Source organism: Eumetopias jubatus, unplaced genomic scaffold, assembly GCF_037043125.1.
Source record: "Eumetopias jubatus isolate StellerSeaLion01/CBP00866 unplaced genomic scaffold, mEumJub1_p1.0 scaffold_6, whole genome shotgun sequence".
NCBI lineage: Eukaryota > Metazoa > Chordata > Mammalia > Carnivora > Otariidae > Eumetopias > Eumetopias jubatus.
Window position 1 is genome coordinate 89,393,433 of NW_028274812.1, and position 21,638 is coordinate 89,415,070.

Consider the following 21,638-nt stretch of genomic DNA (forward strand, 5'->3'; position numbering starts at 1 on the left):
GTTTTTAGTGGGATGTAAGGTGCTTTTTGCTCATGTGTTCTCTTTCATTCAGAATCCTGGAAGCTCAGAGATGTTGACTGAATTGCCCAAGTTATCTCAATAAGCAAGCGATAGGATTAGAAATCAGATCATGTTTCTGATTTCTTTGTGCTTATAATTATACAGATCAACTTAATTGATCATTAATATGCATATTAGAATTATTTAGTTGATATTGACACAGAGGAACACATTTTATATCATAAAGATTATATATATCATGGAATATGAAAATATTTTTCTCATTTCTTTTCATGTATTTTAAAAAACACTTTTTTTTTTTTTTGCTATTCTAACTTTTAAATTGCCATGGCTGTGTTGTGTTTGAAGTAAGGAAATATTTGTAGCATTTAACAGAAAAATAACTTCTTTTATTAGTACATATTACAAATAATTTAGGTATATTTAGAAATCTATTTCAAATATGATTATAACCAGCTCTCAAAAATGCTCACTAATGTAGAAGAGTAGATCTACAAATAATTCTGACATTAAACCTAAATTTCATATTTGCCTTTTGAATAAATCTGAAAATGTCTATTTGTGAGAAACCCAGACACTTGGAAAATATAATGCCAAAAAGAACAATGGGGCTCAACTATTTGCCTTATGAGGCATTCCGTATTCTCCAGATTTCTCATCTTAATCTTAGCCTAAATTTTCTTGTTACCCTTTCCATGTTGTATTAATGGCTGAATTTTGGATAGATAATATAGTTACCGTCTCTCAAACTTTCCTCAAGCTGAAGAGGAGAACAAATTGATATAAAAATCTACCTAAAAGTAATATATGCCATAGAAACATGGCATTTGGAAAGTACTACAGAATGACTGTCTCATAATTGTTTACATAGTTATTACTGAAAACCATGAAGACCAAGTAAAATACTGAGTTTCACAGATGAATACTATTTTATTTTTTTTAAAGATTTTATTTATTTACTTGAGAGAGAGCACAGAGGGAGAGAGGGACAAGCAGACCCCCACTGAACAAGGAGCCCGATGCAGGGCTTAATCCCAGGACCCTGGGATTATGACCTGAGCCAAAGGCAGATGCTTAACTGACTGAGTCACCCAGGCACCCCATGAATACTATTTTAAAAATAGCATTAGTATACAAACTTCATGTTTATAAAGTTTAACAGTGCAAGCTATCCCAAGATGTTGCTTTCTCCCAGGAATAGTAATTATGAGAACATTATCTTTGCCAATGAGTAGTTTAATAAAATAGTTCTCAGTGTTCATTTGTTCATCCTATACACATATATATTACATTGTCCACAGAACTGTATAGGATTAAAAAAAAATCAGTAAAGAGAAAAAAAAAACTTTAAACAAATATATGATATGTAAGAGTATTCAAAATGAAAACAGAGACAAATTGCTTTTAAAATATATTCATGCTATCTCTAAATTTATAATATTATATTGCTCTGAATAACTTGTTAACATACCTTGTTGAGGTTAATGTAGAACATGAATTCAGCCATAATACCTGGCTTGCTAAAATGTAACATGGAGGTAGCTGAGGGCAGGGAAGATTTCAGAGAAGGGCATGGGCCTTTGGAATGCCGAGGCCTGTGTAACCACTCTGCTGTAAGAATACCACGGGGAGCTGCCTTCCCCGAAGCTTTGTAGAGCAAGCAGCAGCCACCCTGTGATCTAAGAGATGTACGCATTGTCCCTTAGGCTACGTTTAGCAGAACACGTAGAACACGCAGATTAGCATATTGTATCTTTCCAGTAAACAGATCCTCCTAGTTCCTGTAAGACCCCTTGTCACACATCATGTGCTTGAGAAACAGTGATAAGGATTTGTGATTATCCTGAAGGACCAATAAAAGTGGGAACAAAGAAAGGCAAAGGGTCTTTGTCTCTGAATGTTGACCCACTTGCCTTCTCCTCTCTTGCACAGCAAAGTTTGGAGTCATCTTTCAACCAATGGTACAGGGATTGCTGGCCATTCCTGGCAATACCTCAATACTAATTTGCTGAATTTGTCTTCATACGCTCATCTTCAGATTACTACCAATTATGATAGCTGCTTTTTGTTTTTTAATTTAAAAATACTACCCACACTATGAAAATTTTTAAAAAGATAAAAATAAAATAAAATAAAATAAATAATGATTAAATATTCTCTGAGTGCATGGGTGAGTGTATGTGTGTGTACATAATTTTTTGAATATTTCCTGCTGGCTATATTTTAATAAGCCTATAAAATGAGGATTACCATCACAATATTTACTAAGTACAATTATCATCATATTTCTTTACCAATCACAGTTCCTCCTCCCCACATTATAAGAGTAGTAGCTCCATGAAACCAAGAAACATTAAAGTTCAAATGGAACAAAAACTAAATAAAGCTACTTATACATTCCAGTTGTCAGCCAAACTTGTATAACTATGTTTGTTTTGGAAAAGAAAGTGCATTTTTTTTAAGATTTTATTTATTTATTTGAGAGAGAGAGAATGAGAGATAGCACGAGAGGGAAGAGGATCAGAGGGAGAAGCAGACTCCCTGCTGAGCAGGGAGCCCAATGCGAGACTTTATCCCGGGACTCCAGGATCATGACCTGAGCTGAAGTCAGTCGCTTAACCAACTGAGTCACCCAGGTGCCCCGAAGTGCATTTTTTATATTTACAAAAAAAATATTTATAATATATACTCATATTGTTATTTAGGTTTTTGAAATGATATTTGAATATGTTTATGAATCTGCCTACTATCTAAATTCCAATGCCTCACCAGTAGAGGTAAGTTTTACTCTTAGCCATAAATCTTCCTGATAATATATATTAATAAAAGATTAGCATATCAACAAGAAAAAGGCAATACTCTGAAAAGACAAATAATATCATGAGTTAGAAATTAGCAGAAAAGGAAAACCCAAAGACATAAAAAAATATGGGGCAGAGGCACTGGGGTGGCTCAGTTGGTTAAACATCTGACTCTTGGTTTCAGCTCAGGTCATGATCTCATGGGTCGTGGGATCAAGCCCCATGTTGGGTTCCATGCTCAGTGTGGAGTCTACTTGAAAGATTCTCTCCCTCTGCCCCTCCACCTGTTCTTTCTCTCTCTCTGAAAATAAAAAAAAAAAAAAATAAGAGATGGGAAAATCTCTTAGACTCATTAACTTATAAATGCAAATTGAAACAACAACAAAAGAACACTCTACATCCTTTGCCCTTGCAAATATTCAAAAACCTGATGATGACAAGTTTTTTGGAAGATACAGAGATATCACTGTTTGTGGCAGTGCTGCCTGATATAACATTGTGGAAAGCAGTCTAGCAATACTTTTACTCTGGGTATAATTAAAAAGAAAGCTCCCAGATGTTCATTAGGAGATCATGGTTGTCATATATGCAATGGAGCAATATGCGTAGTAATTATTAGTTGAAGAGTCATAGGGAGATTTCATAAGAACAGTGTGGTATATACATAAAACATATCATAGAATACATAAAGCAGCTAAAAGCAACATTTTAGTTGTGCCACACATATAAGTGATAGAAAATAAAGCGCCTAGTGAAAAAATTAAAGTCTCTATAATACCATTTCTATAAATAAAGAGGTCATACACAGAAAACATCTATATAATTGTGGCAAAACACATATGAAAATATTATACATATTAAAAGGGTTCTTTTAGTTTTGTTTTTGTTTTAGAGAGAGGGAAATGTGAGTAGAAAATATAGATAACAAGGGAAAAATAAAACAAGAAAGAAGCCTTACAAAACCAAAGAGAATGAATATTGAACAGAGTTGTATGATTACTTCAGTTCTCTGCCCTTTGCTGGGAGTAGAGAATATGAATAAGTAAATGCATGAATGTGATTGAATGGGACTTAGTGTAATTAATTACATGAATGTCTGGATTCAGAAAACACAACTTCTCACAATTAGGATTAGGAGAAAGAAATTTGCTCACAAATATTGTAGTGAAACTATAGAAATTAAAGAAAACCAAAACACTCAAAAGCAAGTTGTGGCAAAAATACATTTTAAAAATGTTAATAAGACTAATAGATCTCTTAGCAATAGGGCAAAGGAATGGTATACTCATAATAATGAGAAAAAATAACTACAAACTAGAATGGCATAACCACCTAAATAATAATTCACTGCCACCGCAAATAACCTTTTGCCTTGCATTCAGCCAATATCTCTCCCAGAAGGACACTAGTTAAAAACAATTTTCAGCCTTTTTTCCAAAGTATATCGAATACCAGTTTTCAAAACAGAGACCTACAAGGATTGCTCTTAAATGTCATGTGAAGAAATAGTTATTTAGGTAATAAAAGAGCTTGGAACAACACGGAACACTAAAACAAACCAGAATGGAGCAAAAACATTCTGTCCTGTTTCCATTAAAAGGATGGAGGAATGTAGATAATGCTGCTGTAAACATCGGGGTGCACGTATTTCTTTGAATTAATATTTTCTTATTCGTTGGGTAAATAGCTAGTAGTGCAATTGCTGGATCATAGGGTAGCTCTATTTTTAACTTTTTGAGGAACATCCATACTGTTTTCCAGAGTGGCTGCACCAGTTTGCATTCCCACCAACAGTGTAAGAGGGTTCCCCTTTCTCCACATCCTACAACAGCTACTGTTTCTTGTATTATTGGTTTTAGCCATTCTTACAGGTATCAAGTGGTATCTCATTGTAGCTTTGATTTGTATTTCCCTGATGGTAAGGGATATTGAGCATCTTTTCATGTGTCTGTTGGCCATCTGTGTGTCTTCTTTGGAAAAATGTCTATTCATGTCTTCTGCCCATTTTTTAATTGTATTATTCATTTTGGGGGCATTGAGTTTTATAAGTTCTTTATATATTTTGGATACTAACCCTTTATCAGAAATGTTATTTGTAAATAACTTCTCCCATTCCAAAGGTTGCCTTTTAGTTTTGCTGACTGTTTCTGTTTGCTGTGCAGAAGCTTTTTATTTTGATGCAATTCCAGTAGTTTAGTTTTGCTTTTAATTCTCTTGCCTCAGAAGACATATCTAGAAATAAGTTGCTACAGCCTATATCAGAGGTTATTGCCTGTGTTCTCCTCTAGGATTTTTAGTACTCGGCCATAAAAATAGAATGAAATCTTGCCATTTGCAATGACATGGATGAAGCTAGAAAGAGTATTATGCTAGGTCTGTCAGAGAAAGACAAATACCATATGAATTCACTCAGATGGAATTTAAGAAACAAAACAAATGAGCAAAGGGAAGAAAAAAGAGAGGGAGAAGAAAACTAAGAAACAGACTCTTAACTGTAGAGAACAAACTGATGGTTACCAGAAGGGAGGTAGGGTAGGGTGGGGGGTGGGGGCAGGTAAAATCGGTGATGGGAATTAAGGAGTACAGTTGCTGTGATGAGCACAGGGTGATGTATGGAAGTGTTGCATCGATATATTTGTACACCCGAAACTAATACTACACTGTAGGTTAACTACCTGGAATTTAAACAAAAACTTAAAAAGGATGGAGGAATGCAACTAGGGAGGCTGTGTTATCTGAAGCCAGGGATGTGGCAACACCCAAGGAAACTGGAAACTGAGCTGACTTGCCTGACTTAAGTGGAGATCAGAAATGTAAGGCCTTTCAGATAGGACCTGAAACCATCATTTTACATATAAAAAGCCAAAAAATAGTTCAAAATATTTTTCTTGATTTTTAATATGCCTTATCACAATGAATGCTGTTTACACTATGAATATTTATTAATACCAATTATCTAAGTATTTAAAAAATGGATACAGATATTTTTAGGTGTTAAACCATAGTCAGTCCAGGTTCACTATTTTTCAAAATTGGTTTAAATAAAGTATATAACTCCATCTCCCCTTTTACAAAATTACATACATAGTAGAGTCATTTGCTTTTTTTCCACCGTACAGGTTAGCAAACGATTTCTGTAAAAGGACAGACAGTAAATATTTTTGGTTTTGTGGGTGACATAGTCTGTTGCTACTACTCAACCATGCTGCTCTAGGATGAAAACAATCATAGACAACATGTACATAAATGGCCATAGTTAGATTTGCTCTGCAAGAGGTGATACTTGGCCTGTGACCCACAGTTTGACAACCCCTGCTTTAGGCTAAAACTTCACATTAATGACAGCTTCAAAGTTAATAATTTTAAAAATAAATTCATTCTGCTCTATAAAGTTGTGGAATTTTAAAGATAATCATTTATTTCCTTTCAAGTAGAAAGATGATTAAAAGAATTGTTGAAATGCCTCTTGCCTATGAATTTATCAGATAACCTGAAAATTGCTTGAGCTGAGAAAAGGAAGGAAGGAAGGAAGGAAGGAAGGAAGGAAGGAAGGAAGGAAGGAAGGAAGGTAGGGAAGGAGGGAGGGAGGGAGGGAGGGAGGGAGGGACGGATGGGAGGGGAGGCGAGGCGAGAAAAAAATTATAATTAAGTTCTTATGTAATGACTTCATTCAGGAGCTTTCAGAATTTCTAAGTATCATTTTTTTTAATTGTATTTCTTTATTTGAGAGAGAGAGAACACAATAGACAGAGGGAGAGGAACAAGCAGACTCCCCATGGAGCAGGGAGCCTGACATGGGGCTTGACCCCAGGACTCCTGGACCATGACGTGAGCTGAAGGCAGCCACTTAACTGACTGAGCTACCCAGGCACCCCAAGAATATCCAAGTATCTTGTATTAACTTTCGATCTGTCATCCTCATTATTTTTTCCAGGCTGAAGAGAATGTCTCTTACCTAGGTTGATGAAAGCACTGTCCTAACTCAAAATTTTCTGAAGAAAAAGAGAGAAATTTGATGTAAGTGATAGATTTTTTCCATCCAAAAGGTATGGGTATATATAGTTTCATATATATATATATATATATATATATATATATATATATATATATATATATATATATATTCTACCCTATATTAGATATAGAAATAGATATAATTTCATATATATACTTACGTATGTATATATGAAACAAAGAAATGGAGATAGATCAAGTTTATGTAAAAGAAAAAAGGAGAGAATTCTACATTATTGAATGATTATAGGAGGCTTAAGTAAATTGACAGCTATAATGTGCTTATCAATTATGAAGAATAAACGTCATTAAGATGTCAGCTCTATATTAATCTTAAAATTTGATTCAGTTTTAGTGAAAATCTCAACAGAGTTCTTCACAGAATTTCACGTTTTGATTCTAAATTCTATACAGAATAATAAATGCCCAAGATACCAGGACACTTTTAAAGAAGAGCAAAATGGAAGGACTGCTCTACCAGATATCAAGTCTTATTATAAAGCCATAATAAAAGCACATAGGATTAGGAGGATATAAACAAACAGTCAATAAAAAAGAATGAAGTGCTCCATAGAACATACACATGTCCACTCAGAGGTAATGTTTTATGAGAATCACTAATATATGATGAATAGATAAACAGCCAACAGAGATGTTGAAATTGGTCAGCTGTATGGAAAAAACAAACTATAACATGTAACCCATAATTATACATAAAAAATTCTTTTGAGATAAAGCTAAAAAATGAAGTGTGAAAAGCAAAACTTTAAATATTTTAGAAACTAATGTGAGGGAATACATATATGCCAGTGGATTATGAATGTATTTCTTAAATAAAACACAAGGGTATGACTTTGGTTTCTGGTTCCACAGGTAAAGAACTTGGAATTGCCACTCTTTCCAACAACAAGTAGAAAGCTGAAAAAAATGAAAAAAAAAAAAATCAACAGTTCTTCTTAGATCCCTAGAAAGAAGTGAAATCACAGGGTAAACTGTTGCTCCCAAAACTGGAGGAAAAAAAAAAAAATAGATGGATACAGAGAATCACAATATACTAGAATAGAACCGCTGGAACCAGTGGTGAATTAGGAAAACCTGAACTATGATGACTTGCTGGAGGCTCAGTGTGGACAAGTCTGAGAATTAAAAACCATAGGGGGAACCCAGAGTTAAGCCTCATACTTCTGTAGGTTTAACCTCCAGGAACATGTTCAGTAAGTAACATAAAAAAAAAAAAAAAAAAAAAAAAAGTCTCCAAATGCTTCTGTCAGGGGAGGGGAAAGGAAACCATTTTGAAATACATCAAAGCACTCTGTTCTTAACAAGGTCCACCCTCAGAAAAAAAGTAGTTAAGCAGATCCTAACCTGCTTGGGATTTATCAAAGCCTAACTGAACTGAAGAGAAATATACCACTCTAGCTAGCTTTAGCCTTCTTAATGGGAAAAAGAAAATATCCAACTCCAGCCTGTCCTAGCCATCCCATCCCACCCTAAGGGGGAGAAAAATCTGAGAAACAGTTGCAAAGTGCACAGTTCAGAGGTATAGGCTCACTAAAAGACTGAAAGGTAGTTATATGACCATTGAATGCTTTCCCTTCCTGCATATCTCACCACTACATTACTAAAGGCCTATTTACAGCAGTTCCTTTTACCCCGTACACTGTATTTGGCTATAAGAAGAAGAAAGAAGAAGAAAGAAGAAAGAAGAAAGAAGAAGAAGAAAGAAGAAGAAGAAAGAAGAAGAAGAAGAAGAAGAAGAAGAAGAAGAAGAAGAAGAAGAAGAAGAAGAAGAAGAAGAAGAAGAAGAAGAAGAAGAAGAAGAAGAAGAAGAAGAAGAAGAAAAAACAGTTACAAGGCACATTAATGGCAAATAAAACATAGTTTGAAGAGACATAGCAAGCATCAGAACCAGACATGGTAGGGATGATGGAATTATCAGACCAAGAATTTAAAACAAATAAAAAACAGACATGCAAACAAACTTAAAAAGATATGAAGGGGTACCTGACTAACTTAGTTGGTAGAGCATGTGACTCTTGATCTCAGGGTCATGAGTTCAAGCTTTACATTGGGTATAGAGCTTACTTAAATAATAATAATTCAGAAATAATTTAAAGCAATTATAATTAATATAATAAAAGCTATAATTGATAAAGTAGACAACATGCAGAAATAGATGGGCAATGTAAGCAGAGAGATGGAAATCCTAAGAAAGAACCAAAAAGAAATACCAGAGATCAAAAACACTATATCAGAAATGACTAATGCCTTTTCCTTTTTTTTTTTTAAAGATTTTATTTATTTATTTGAGAGAGAGAGAGAAACAGCATGAGAGGGGAGAAGGTCAGAGGGAGAAGCAGACTCGCTGCTGAGCAGGGAGCCCGATGCGGGACTCGATCCCGGGACTCCGGGATCATGACCTGAACCGAAGGCAGTCGCTTAACCAACTGAGCCACCCAGGCGCCCATGTCTTTTCCTTTTTTAAGATTTGATTTATTTATTTGAAAGTGAGTAAGCACGAGCAGGGGAGAGGCACAGAGAGAGAAGGAGAAGCAGACTCCTCACTGAGTGGGGAGCCCAACACAGGGCTCAGTACCAGGATCTGGAGATCATAACCTGAGCCTAAGGCAGAGTTTAACCGGTTGAACCACCCAGGTGCCCCATGAATGCCTTTGATAGACATATTAGTAGACTAGACAAAGCTGAGCATAGAGTTTCTGAGCTTAAGGATATCTCAATAGAAATCTTCAAAACTGAAAAGCAAAGACAACAGGACCAAAAAAAAAAAAAATCCAAGAATTCTGGACAGCTACAAAAGTGTACCATATGTATACTGGGAATATCAGAAGTAGAAGAGAGAAAGGAATTGAAGAAACATTTGAAACAATAAAATTAATGTAAGACACCAAACTTCAGATCTAGCAAGCTCTGAGAATATCAACCAAGATAAATGCCCAAGAAACTACAAGCAAACAGAATTTTCAACTGCAGAAAATCAAAGATAAAGAAAAGATCTTGAGAGAAGATGGGATGGCAGGGGGACATTTACCTATAGAGAAATAAAGATAAGAATTACATATGATTTCTCCTCAGAGCCATCAAGCAAGAAGAGTGCAGTAAAATATGTAAAATATTGAGAAGAAAAAAGCACCTTAAAATTCTGTATCTTGCAAAATTATCCATTAGAAGTGAAGGAGAAATAAGACTTTCATAGAGAAATTTATTTATTTATATAAATAAAATATTTATTGAAATATATTTATATAACTTGTCTTGCAAGAAATGTTTAAAAAGTTCTTTTTTAGAGAGAAGAAAAATATTATAGGTCAGACACTTGGATCTACATTAAAAAAAAAAGACCATCAAAGGAGGAATAAATAAAGGTAAAAGAAAAATTTTATTTTTCTTAATTGACCTAACAGATAAAACTTTATTCAAAATAGTGACAGCTATGGTGTATTCCATTATGCATGCTTATGTATACATCATATAATTATGAACACATATCTATATATTATATATATATACATATATATTTTTATATATATTTATATGTTATATAAAACAAAATAAGTGACAGTAATGATACAATGCACAGGAGGGAGAAATTTAGATTATTTTGTTATTATAAGGTCCTCACATTATCCATCAAATGGTATAGTGTTTGAAATAGAGTTAGATTAGCTGTAAATGTATATTTCAAAAGCAAAAAAAAGAAGTATAACCGGAATGCCAACAAATGAGTGAACATGGAATCATAAAATGCTCAACTGAAATCACAAAGGATAGAATATGAGTGGAAGACAAAAATAGGAACAAAGAACAAGGGCAACAAATAGAAAACAATGAATATGTTAGATATTAATCCAATTACATCAATAATCACTTTGAATGTAAATGGTTTAAAGGCATAGACTAAAAGAGATTTTCCGATTGGATCACAAAGCAAGACCCAAGTATTTGTTGTCTACAAAACATCCACTTTAACTAAAATGAAACATGAGAAGTAAATAAGTGGAGGAAATACACCATTCTAACACCAAAAGAAAGCAAGAGTAGCTATATTAATTTCAGACAGAGCAGACTTTATTTTTTTTAAAGATTATTTATTTGAGAAAGAGAGAGTAAGCGAGAGGGCACAAGCATGAGCAGAGGCAGAGGTAAAGGGAGAAGCAGATTCCCTGCTGAGCAGGGAGCCTGATGTGAGGCTCAATCCCAGGACCCTGGGATCATGACCTGACCCCAAGGCAGAGGCTTAATGACCGAGCCACCCAGGCACCCATGGAGCAGACTTTAAAGTAAGGAAAATTATCAGGGATAAAGAAGAGCATTGCATGATGATAAAATGACCAATTCTCCCAGTAGATATAACAATCCTTAATATGTATATGCCTAATGACAGAGCATCAAACTTTGAGGCAAAAACTAATCGAACTGAAAAGAGAAATAGATAAATCCACTAGCATAGTTGGACCATTCAACAGCTTTCTACCAGAAAGGGACAGATCCTGCAGACACAAAAACCAGGAAGAACAGAGTTGAACTCAACACCACCAGTCAACTGGATATAATCAACATCTACAAAATACTTTAAACAACAACAGCGGGATATGCATACTTTTCAAGTTCACTGAAATAGTCACCAAAAAAAAAAATGCACATTGTAGGACATGAACAAATCTTAACAAATTAAAAAAAAATAGAAATCATACAATGTCCATGTCAGAACACAACAAAATTAAACTAGAAATCAATAACAGAAAGTTAACCAGAAAATCCCCAAATATGTGAAGATTAAACAACACACTTCTAAATAACACGTGGGTCAAATAAATCATAAGAGAAATTAAAAGAAATATTTTGAACTAAATGAAAATGAAAACACAATTTATCAAAACTTATTGTATGAAGCAAAAGCAGTGGAGGGTATTATGCTGAGCGAAATAAGTCAATTAGAGAAAGACATGTTATCATATGACCTCACTGATATGAGGAATTCTTAATCTCAGGAAACAACCTGAGGGTTGCTGGCGTGGTGGGGGGTGGGAGGGATGGGGTGGCTGGGTGATAGACATTGGGGAGGGTATGTGCTATGGTGAGCTCTGTGAATTGTGTAAGACTGTTGAATCACAGATCTGTACCTCTGAAACAAATAATATATTATATGTTGAAAAAAAAAAAAGAAGAAGAAGATAGCAGGGAGGGAAAAATGAAGGGGAGGAAATCGGAGGGGGAGACGAACCATGAGAGACTATGGACTCTGAGAAACAAACTGAGGGTTCTAGAGGGGGGATGGAGGGTAGGGGAATGGGTTAGCCTGGTGATGGGTATTAAAGAGGGCACGTGCTGAATGGAACAAAGGGTGTTATATGCAAACAATGAATCATGGAACAGTACATCAAAAACTAATGATGTAATATATGGTGATTAACATAACATAATTTAAAAAAAAGCACTACGTAGAGGGGAAATTGATAAAATTGAATGCATATGTTAGAAAAGAATATATAAAATCAATCATTTTAGCTTCCATTTTTGAAAACTAGAAAAATTAGAATAAATTAAACCCAAAATAAGCAGAAGGAAATTAATAAGAATGAGAGGAAACGTCAATAAAATTGAAAACAGAGAATCTATACAGAAAATCAATAAAACTAAAAGTTGGCTCTCTGAAAAGTAAAATCAATAAATCTCTGTCAAACTAACTTAAAAAAGAGAGAGAGAGAGGGCGCCTGGGTGGCTCAGTTGGTTAAGCGACTGCCTTTGTCTCAGGTCATGATCCCGGAGTCCTGGGATGGAGTCCCACATCAGGCTCCCTGCTCAGCAGGGAGTCTGCTTCTCCCTCTGACCCTCTTCCCTCTCATGCTCTCTGTCTCCCATTCTCTCTCTCTCAAATAAATAAATAAAATCTTTAAAAAAAAGAGAGAGAGAGGACAAAAATTACTAATATCGGAAATGAAATTGGGGAGATCACTACACATCCGGTGTAAATTGAAAGGAAAAAAAAGAATACTATGAACAACTTTATGTCACAAAATTTGGTAATAGATGAATGGACCAATGCCTTCAAAGACACAACTTGCCAAATGCACACAAGAAGAAATACAGTATCTGAATGGGTCTGTATTTATTAAATTGAATAAATAATTAATAACTTTCAAAAACATAAAGCACCAGGCAAAAATTGAATTACTCATGAATTATATTAAACATTTATGGAATAAATTATTACCAAGTCTCTATACTCTTTTTTAGAAGATGGAAGCAGAGGGAATACTTGCTAACTCATTCTGAAGCAAACATCACCCTAATACCAAATCCAAACAGAGGCATTTCAAGGAAAAAACAGAAACAAAAACTAAAGATCAGTATCTCCCACAAACACAGATGCAAAACTTCTAAGGGAATAACAAATTTAATTCACTATATAAAAAAAGAATTGCAGGGCGCCTGGGTGGCTCAGTTGGTTAAGCGACTGCCTTCGGCTCAGGTCATGATCCCAGGGTCCTGGGATCGAGTCCCACATCGGGCTCCCTGCTCAGTGGGGAGCCTGCTTCTCCCTCTGACCCTCTCCCCTCTCATGCTGTTTCTCTCTCTCTCAAATAAATAAATAAAATATTAAAAAAAAAAGAATTGCATACCATTACCAAGTGGGATTTATTCCAGGTATTCAAGGTTTGTTCAACATTTAAAAATCAATTAATGTAATTCATCACATCCACAAGCTGAAGAAGAAAAACCTCATGATCAAATTGATACATGCAGAAAAAGCATCTAAAAAATAAATCCAACATCTATTCATAACAAAAACCCTCAGTAAACTAAAGATAGAGTAGAAGGTCCTCAACTTGATAAAGAATATCTGCAAAAACCTATAGCTAACATCATACTTAGTGGTGAGAAAATAAAAGCCTTCCCATTAAGATAAGGAACAAGGCAAAAATGTCCTTTCTGATGACTCCTGTTCAACATCATACTGTAAATCCTTGCTAATGTAATCAGACAAAAAAAAGAAATGAAAATCATACAGTTTGGAAAGGAAGAAAAACTGTCTTTTGTTCACAGATGGCACGATCATTTATGTAGGAAATACTTAAAACCTGGCAAAGAAACTCCTGGAACTAATAAGGGCATATAGCAAGTTTGCAGAATACAAGGTTATTATACAAAAGTCAATCACTTTCTTATATATCAGCAATTAACAAGTGGAATTTGAAATTAAAAACACAATATCATTTACATTAGCACATCCCAAAATGAAACAATTCAGTATAAATCTAAAAAAAATGTACAAAATCTATATGAGGAGAACTATAAAACTTAGTTGAAAAAAAAAACACTAAATAAATGGAGAGATATTCCATGTCTGTAGACAGAAAGACTCAATATGTTCAAGATGTCGATTCTTCCCCCTTGGTTTATAGATTCAATGCAATTTCAATAAATATTCTAGCAAGATATTCTGTAGAAATCAACAAGCTGATTTTTTAAAATGTATATGGAGAGAAAAAAGACCCAGGATAGACAACATAAAATCAGGGAACAAAAAAAATTGGAAGATTGACACTATCCCATTTTTTTAAAGTTTTATTTTTAAATAATTTCTACACCCAATATGGGCTTGAACTCATAACTCTGAGTTCAAGAGTCACACACCCTTCTGACTGAGCCAGCCAGGAGACCCTGACACTATTCCATTTGAAAAGTTACTATAAATCTCAGTATCAAGACAGTATGGTAATGGTGAAAGAATAAACAAATAAATCAATGGAACAGAATGTAGAGACTGGAACAGACCCACATAAATATAGTCAACTGATCTTTGACAAAGGAATGAGGGAAATACAATGTAACAAATATAGTGTCTTCAACAAATAGCACTGAACAACTAGATATCTGTATGCAAAAAACACAGACAATATATCCTTCACTCAAATTACCTCAAATTGATCACACACATAAGTGTAAAATGAAAAAATATACAGATTTACAAGATGACATAACTTGACTATCTGTTAATAACATTTTAGATACAACATGAAAGATACAATTCATGAAAGAAATAATTGATAAGCTGGACCTCATTAATATTAAAAATGTCTGCTCTGCAAAAGACTTTCGAGAGAATAAAAAGACAAACCACAGAGAATATTTGTAAAACATGCATGTGATATAGGACTGTTTTCCAAAACACACAAAAAAAGCTTTAAACTGTTAAAACTCAAAAATAAGAAAACAAACAACCTTATTTAAAAATGAGACAAAGACTTTAAAAGACATCTCCCCAGAGATGACATACACAGATGACAGACAAGCAAATGAAAAGATGTTCCACATCATATGTCATCAGGGAAATGCAAATTCAAACAACAATGAGATATCACTACAACCTATTCAAATGGCCCAAATCCAGAATACTGACAAAACCAAATGCTGGTGAGGAGGTGCAGCAACAGGAACTCTCATTCCCTGCCAGTGGGAATAACGAAATGGTATAGGCACTTTGGAAGCCAGTTTCTTACAAAAGTAAACATACTTTTACCATATGATCCAGAAATCATTCTCATTGGTATTTGCCAAGAGGCGCTGAAAACATATCTGAACAAAAATTTGCACATAAATGTTTATAACAGCTTTATTCATAAGTGATGAAAGCAACCATGATGTCTTTCAGTAGGTGAATATATAAATAAACTGACATACAGATAATGGAATATTACTTGGTGCTAAAAAAACTGAGCCACCAAACCATGAAAAGACATAAAGGAGACTCAAATGCCTATTAGTAAATGACATAAACCCATCTGAAAAGCTACATACTATATGATTCCAGCTGTATAACTTTCTGGAAATGGCAAAACTATGAAGAAGGTAAAAATATCAGTGGTTTCCAGGATTTAGGTGGGAGGAGGGGATGAATAGGGGCAATGCTCAGAATTTTTAGGGCAGTAAATTACTCTGTATAATAAAATAATAATGGACAGATGTCACTATATATTTGTCCAAACCTACAGAAAGTAAAATACCAGAGTGACCCCTAATGTAAACTATGAGCTTTGGGTGCTAATGATGTATGAATACAGGTTCATCAGTTGTAACAAATGTATTACTCTGGTGCAGATATTGATAATGGAAGTGGCTATTCATGTGGGAGATTCTCTTTACTTTCTTCTCAATTTTACTGTGAACCTAAAATTGCTCTAATGAAATAATGTCTGAAAGATACACAGGGATGCAAGTATGAGTACATAAAAATATTTACATCTTTGATTACATTAAAATTAAGATAATCCCTTTGGCCATATTCTAGTTAATTGAGTCTATTATGTAGAAGAAGTACATAAAATTCTTTCATATGTATAAAGAAACAGACTAAATATACAAAATATCATTCACTGAAGAATAAAAATGAATGCTAATAAATGTTTTTAAAAGTAAAATCATCAAAGAAAATTAAAATCCCATCCATCAAATTGGTAAAAATATATAATTTCTGGCAACACCATCCAGTAAGATAATGAATAATAGGAACTCTTAAACACTGCTAGTTGAGATGAATATTGTATAATGACAGTGGGGAGCTATTTGACACTTTGATGTGAAGTTGAAAACAAAGATGCACATACCACGGAAACACAATGGTTTCCATTTATAACCCTTGAGAAACACCTGCAAAAGAATATTCATGAAATACAGTCTATAGTAGCAAAACTATGGAGAGGAATCCAAAGTCCACTGATAAAAAAGATAATGATTTATTTTAGACAATGGAAAATCAACCAGCCTTGAAAATAAATGCTAGCTATATATATCAACCTGGGTGAATCCCAGAATATGGTAAATATTCTTAAAAAATAAAAAGAACAAAAAGAATACAGAAAGTAGAATATCCTTTTTATAAACTGGGTTTTGCAAAATATTCCTGTTTATTTGACCTATATTAATATATAAATACTGTAAAATGTACATATGAATAATAAGCTAGATGGTGTGACTACTAGTGTTGGTTATACATTGTTTTTAATATTCTATGTGGATATCTAAGGCTTTTAAGTTTTAAAAAATCACACCTTATTTCAGTCATTTCCTCTACTTAATATCTACAATACAAACCTTCTTATTCTCATGCTTCAGAAAATGTAAGCATTTCCCATTTCTTTTTGCCAAGCTCTTCTCTTTTATACTCTGGCAACAACATCTGCTCCCAGTGTGTTAGCTTTTAGCTTTATGAAAATATCTTTCAAATCTACATCTCCTGTCTAAACCACTCCCTCACCAATTCTGCATTTCCAATTTCCTGTTGGGTACTACCAGCTGGGTATCTTACTGGTAAGTTGAAGAGGAGTATTTTATTTCATGAGGATCAAGCAAGGTTTAGTAAAAGCTCATTGAGCATTACTATAATTAGCAAACTGCAAATCTTTGCTATGTGCACTGATCTCTTCTATAGCTCTATTGATTTATGAACTTCCTTTGTGATATATATATATATATCACATATACATTTTACATATACATGACATACATATCACACATATATCACACATACATATGATAAATAATATATTACAAATATATATCTCATAGACATTATATTTACAAGACTTTTACCAGAATTCAAGAGGAAGGGTCTCTTAAAGGGTAAAATTCTAGGGGCACCTGGGTGGCTCAGATGGTTAAGTATCTGCCTTCGGCTCAGGTCATGATTCCAGGGTCTTGGGATCGAGCCCCATATCGGGCTCCTGGCTCAGCAGGGAGCCTGCTTCTCCCTCTGCCTCTGCCCCTGCTCTCTCTCTCTCTCTCTCTCTCTGTATCTCTGTGTCTCAAATGAATAAATAAAATCTTTAATAAAAAAAGGGTAAAATTCTAATTTTAGATGGGATAAGATGGAATCATGATCCAAATGACCTAAAACTATTTTCAAGTTTGTTAAATATGTTTACTTCTTTGAAAGAATACAGTGAGTAAATTATTCCTTTAAATCATGGTATCCTGACTTGAATATCTCTAATCAAGGAGAACCTGAACATACTTGCATTCTTCTGGTCACCCCTGAGACTTTGTACCTTTTGATCTTCAGTCTTTCATAATTAAACCCCAACCAAATGAAAATAAAAACAAGAGCAAAATGCCTCATTTATGTTGCTTCTCCAGCATATTAATATCCATCACTTTTTATCTCATACTCTTCTGCTTCACATACAGCTTTTACCTTCTCTGAAAATATTTAATCCTTTACCCATTGAATTCCCACTTCAACTATGTACTTAATCTGGTCTTTTAAGTCTTTAATAAACTTTGAATTAAAAACTCAATTGTTTCTTCTTAATATGCATCTTATTCAATCTCTGTCAGATGTAATGCCGATATCTACACATTTTTTTCCAAAACTATCTCATTTTGTACTTTTTTAAATTTCCATTATTATTTTCTTCTATAAATACTACCACTTAGTATATTTTTCTGATTCTCTTATTCTGACAGTTTCTAAAATATTATCTCTTAGAAGGAGTTAAGATTTAAGGGGATTTTTAATTTTTCTTTCCTGGGAACTAATATAATGAATAATAACAATACCTTACATTTTTTTATGGTTTGAGAAGCCAAGTATAAAAAGAGAATACAGTGAAGACTATTTTAGACAGCTTAAAGTTTTGCATACAAAGTAACCTAAAGCTGAACCCAAGACAGAGGAATGGAATGTTGTGTGTCACACAAAAGGAAGAGTCCTAGGTCTCCTGAGAGCATTTCATGTTTAACTGCACATTGTTTTGGAAGTCTTCCCATGCCCCCTCTCCTCTCCTTATCATCTTTCTATAATAATGTCGTTGCCTGGAAGTTGCATCCTTCAATCCTTCCCTAAGAAGCTGTGACTCCATTAAAAGGAATTGGAATCGCAATCATTTGGCACATTTTGTGTGACAAAACAGCAAACAGCATCTGCTGAATGTCTATAGCTTTCTCCTCCACCTGATTCGCTATGACTGCACAGAGAAAGAATTAAGATTCTAGTTTGTTTCATAATAAAAGAAATGGGGAACAGAACTGGGTACCATGATTGAGATATTGCCATAACAAAACCTAAACCATGTGATACTGATTTTGGGACCATGCAACAGGCAGAAGGGGATGAGCCTCAACAAGGGGAAATTTTCAATTAAAACAAGAAAAAAAAATGTTCTTGGAAGCTGGGATTAGAATGACCCCTGTTATATAGTAGCAGAAACCTTGACAACACTGTCATTGATGGTACTGAGGAAAACAGAAAATGTACCCAATGAACTTAATGGCCTAGGTATGGGGATGCCCTGGTTTCTGCTCATTGCTCATGATAAAATTTGGGAGGAGATAGATCACTTAAAGAATAAATTTTTCATGTTCAGTTAGAATTTTGAGGAAATGAATAGGGCTAGGGTAATTTTACCAGCTAGGAAAACATTTTCAAAGTAGTAAATGTCCTTGAGACAAATATCAAATAAATCCAGAGTCCTGCCAGTAAAACATGGCTGGGAATCCAGAGTATGGCTAGAAGGCCCTTTGTTAAGATCTAAGTAAGATTTAGAGTAAATCACAAAAGCCTTCCCAGTTCAACAAAAAAGCCACCAAAAATGGAAGGACATGTCCCCATTAATCCTCTTGGCTAGAAGCAGCGCTTCTGAACTCTTAAAAGCATTGTCCCACCATTTCTTTATAGGGGTTTAAGATAGAGAAGGCTTATCTTCAATATATTTGTGCGTGTAGATTTTGTCTAATGGAGTTAGGTATAAGCTGACAAGTAAGAAATGCATAAGGTTTTAAAAGGAATAATCTCAGCTGTAATGGAAAGGGGCAGAGAGAAGTGAAAGTGAAGAGAGTCTTTTGAATCTCTAAATTCTGCACATAGAACGTCTAAAAAATATGTAATTTCAAACAGGACCTACTTTTGATGGAAACAGAAGTTTGAATCATTAGGAGGTAGGAACAGAAGACACAGAAGGCAGATTTTAAAGCCAGGAGAATCATTGCCAGGAACTGGGCCTTAATCAAATCATTGGCAACACATGCCCAACTTCATTTCAGAATTACTAAGAACTACTTACTGAATGTCTGCTTCCCTGCCGCCCGCCCTCCACCTTTCCAGATGTGACTGTGTCTATTACAGTTGTTCTATCCACATCACCACTGTATGTTGAATGCATGTTGGGCAGATAATTTGCCTTTTTCATGCATGGGAACAAAAGTAACTATATCCAAATAAGAGAATCAAAGATGAATATCTCTGCCATGCCCTCTCTGAATTTTGGACCCCTGAATTAATGAACATAATCAAAACATTAATGTTATATGTCACTGAGTTCTTAAAGGTTTTCTCTGAAGCAATTGTTACAAGACACCCACACATCTTTTGTGCTATTTTCAGATGTCCTCCATGATTATAGAAGAGGACAGAAAAGAGGAGAACAAAATAGATTTTAAAAGGCAATGTGATAAAAGGACTTGCAGTAGAATTCATTCAGCATTTTAACACAGGTAAGCCAGACCAGAAACAAAGGACCAGAGTAGGAAAAGTAAATATTTTTCTAGTACATACCAAACGCTGATGCTTTATATAAATTTCATACACTTGTCACTAATCAGAATAACAGTTCTAAGAGACACACAGCAATATTCCCCATTATAGATAAGCTAGAGGAGTTTTGTAGAAGTGGCCAAGCTAGGTTTCTCATCAAGGTTTCTAGTCCATATAGCATCTGGACTATTCCACTTCACCAAAATATTAACATTCAGGCAGCAGCTTGGCTAAAACATCACTGAGTCTGTGATGCCTAACACATCACTGGGAATTCTGTGTCAGTAAGAAAACCGAACCTCCTTAGAAACAAAACAAAACAAAACCAAACCAAAAAACCTCTCCTACCTGTCAACACCAAGAGGTAGCCTTAGGGAGAAGAAACTTAAAATATGACAAACTTGAAACCTTCTGCACTTTTGGAAATATGGTTCCCAGAGGACCTCATACACAGAGGGCAGAAGTGGTAAAATTTTATATGCAAAATTAAGTAATAATTAAGTAATTAAGTATTAAGCAAAATTAAGTAATAAGCAAATTGAAAAATTGTACATAGGCAAAACCCCTGATTTTATTCTTGAGGTAATAAAACTGAATTGCTTCTAGTTGTTGTTGACTGTTTGTTTATCCCTCACAATTTAACTCAGCATTTATTAACACCATACCTTAGAGTAATATTGGGTTATAATTCACTAGGGATCAGCTCTTGGGGCCATTATTCATTATTTTTCTTTTAATTATAAAATAATGATTATACTATATTTTCTTATAAAACATGAAATGCTTTCAAAAGAGTATATGTAGTGTTATGTCTGTGGTGGTATGTATGTGACACATGCTAAAAATATGTGTCATGTGGCATGAAGCACAATGGTAATAGTACTATTACCAGGCATTAATACATCCTTTCAACTTAATAATGTAACATACCATCATCTTTGCTAATAAATAGGGTTATGCTATTTTGAAATAGAAAAATATATTTCAGAATGACCCATGGAAAATTAAATAAAATTTCCTCCAAAATACTATGGACTCAAGATTTTACAATTACCATTAAGACTGTATGAAGAAGTTTGAAATGATTCCTTTAGGTGCTCCTGGGTAAAGGCAAATGGCCATATTAAGAGATGATTTATCAGAATATTTCTTAGTTTTCCATAGTGCTTATTTTATCAAAGCTCTACACCGGTTTATCTGATGTGATCTTCACTACTGTTGCAGGTTGGGTTCACTGGGATGCAGTATCTGAT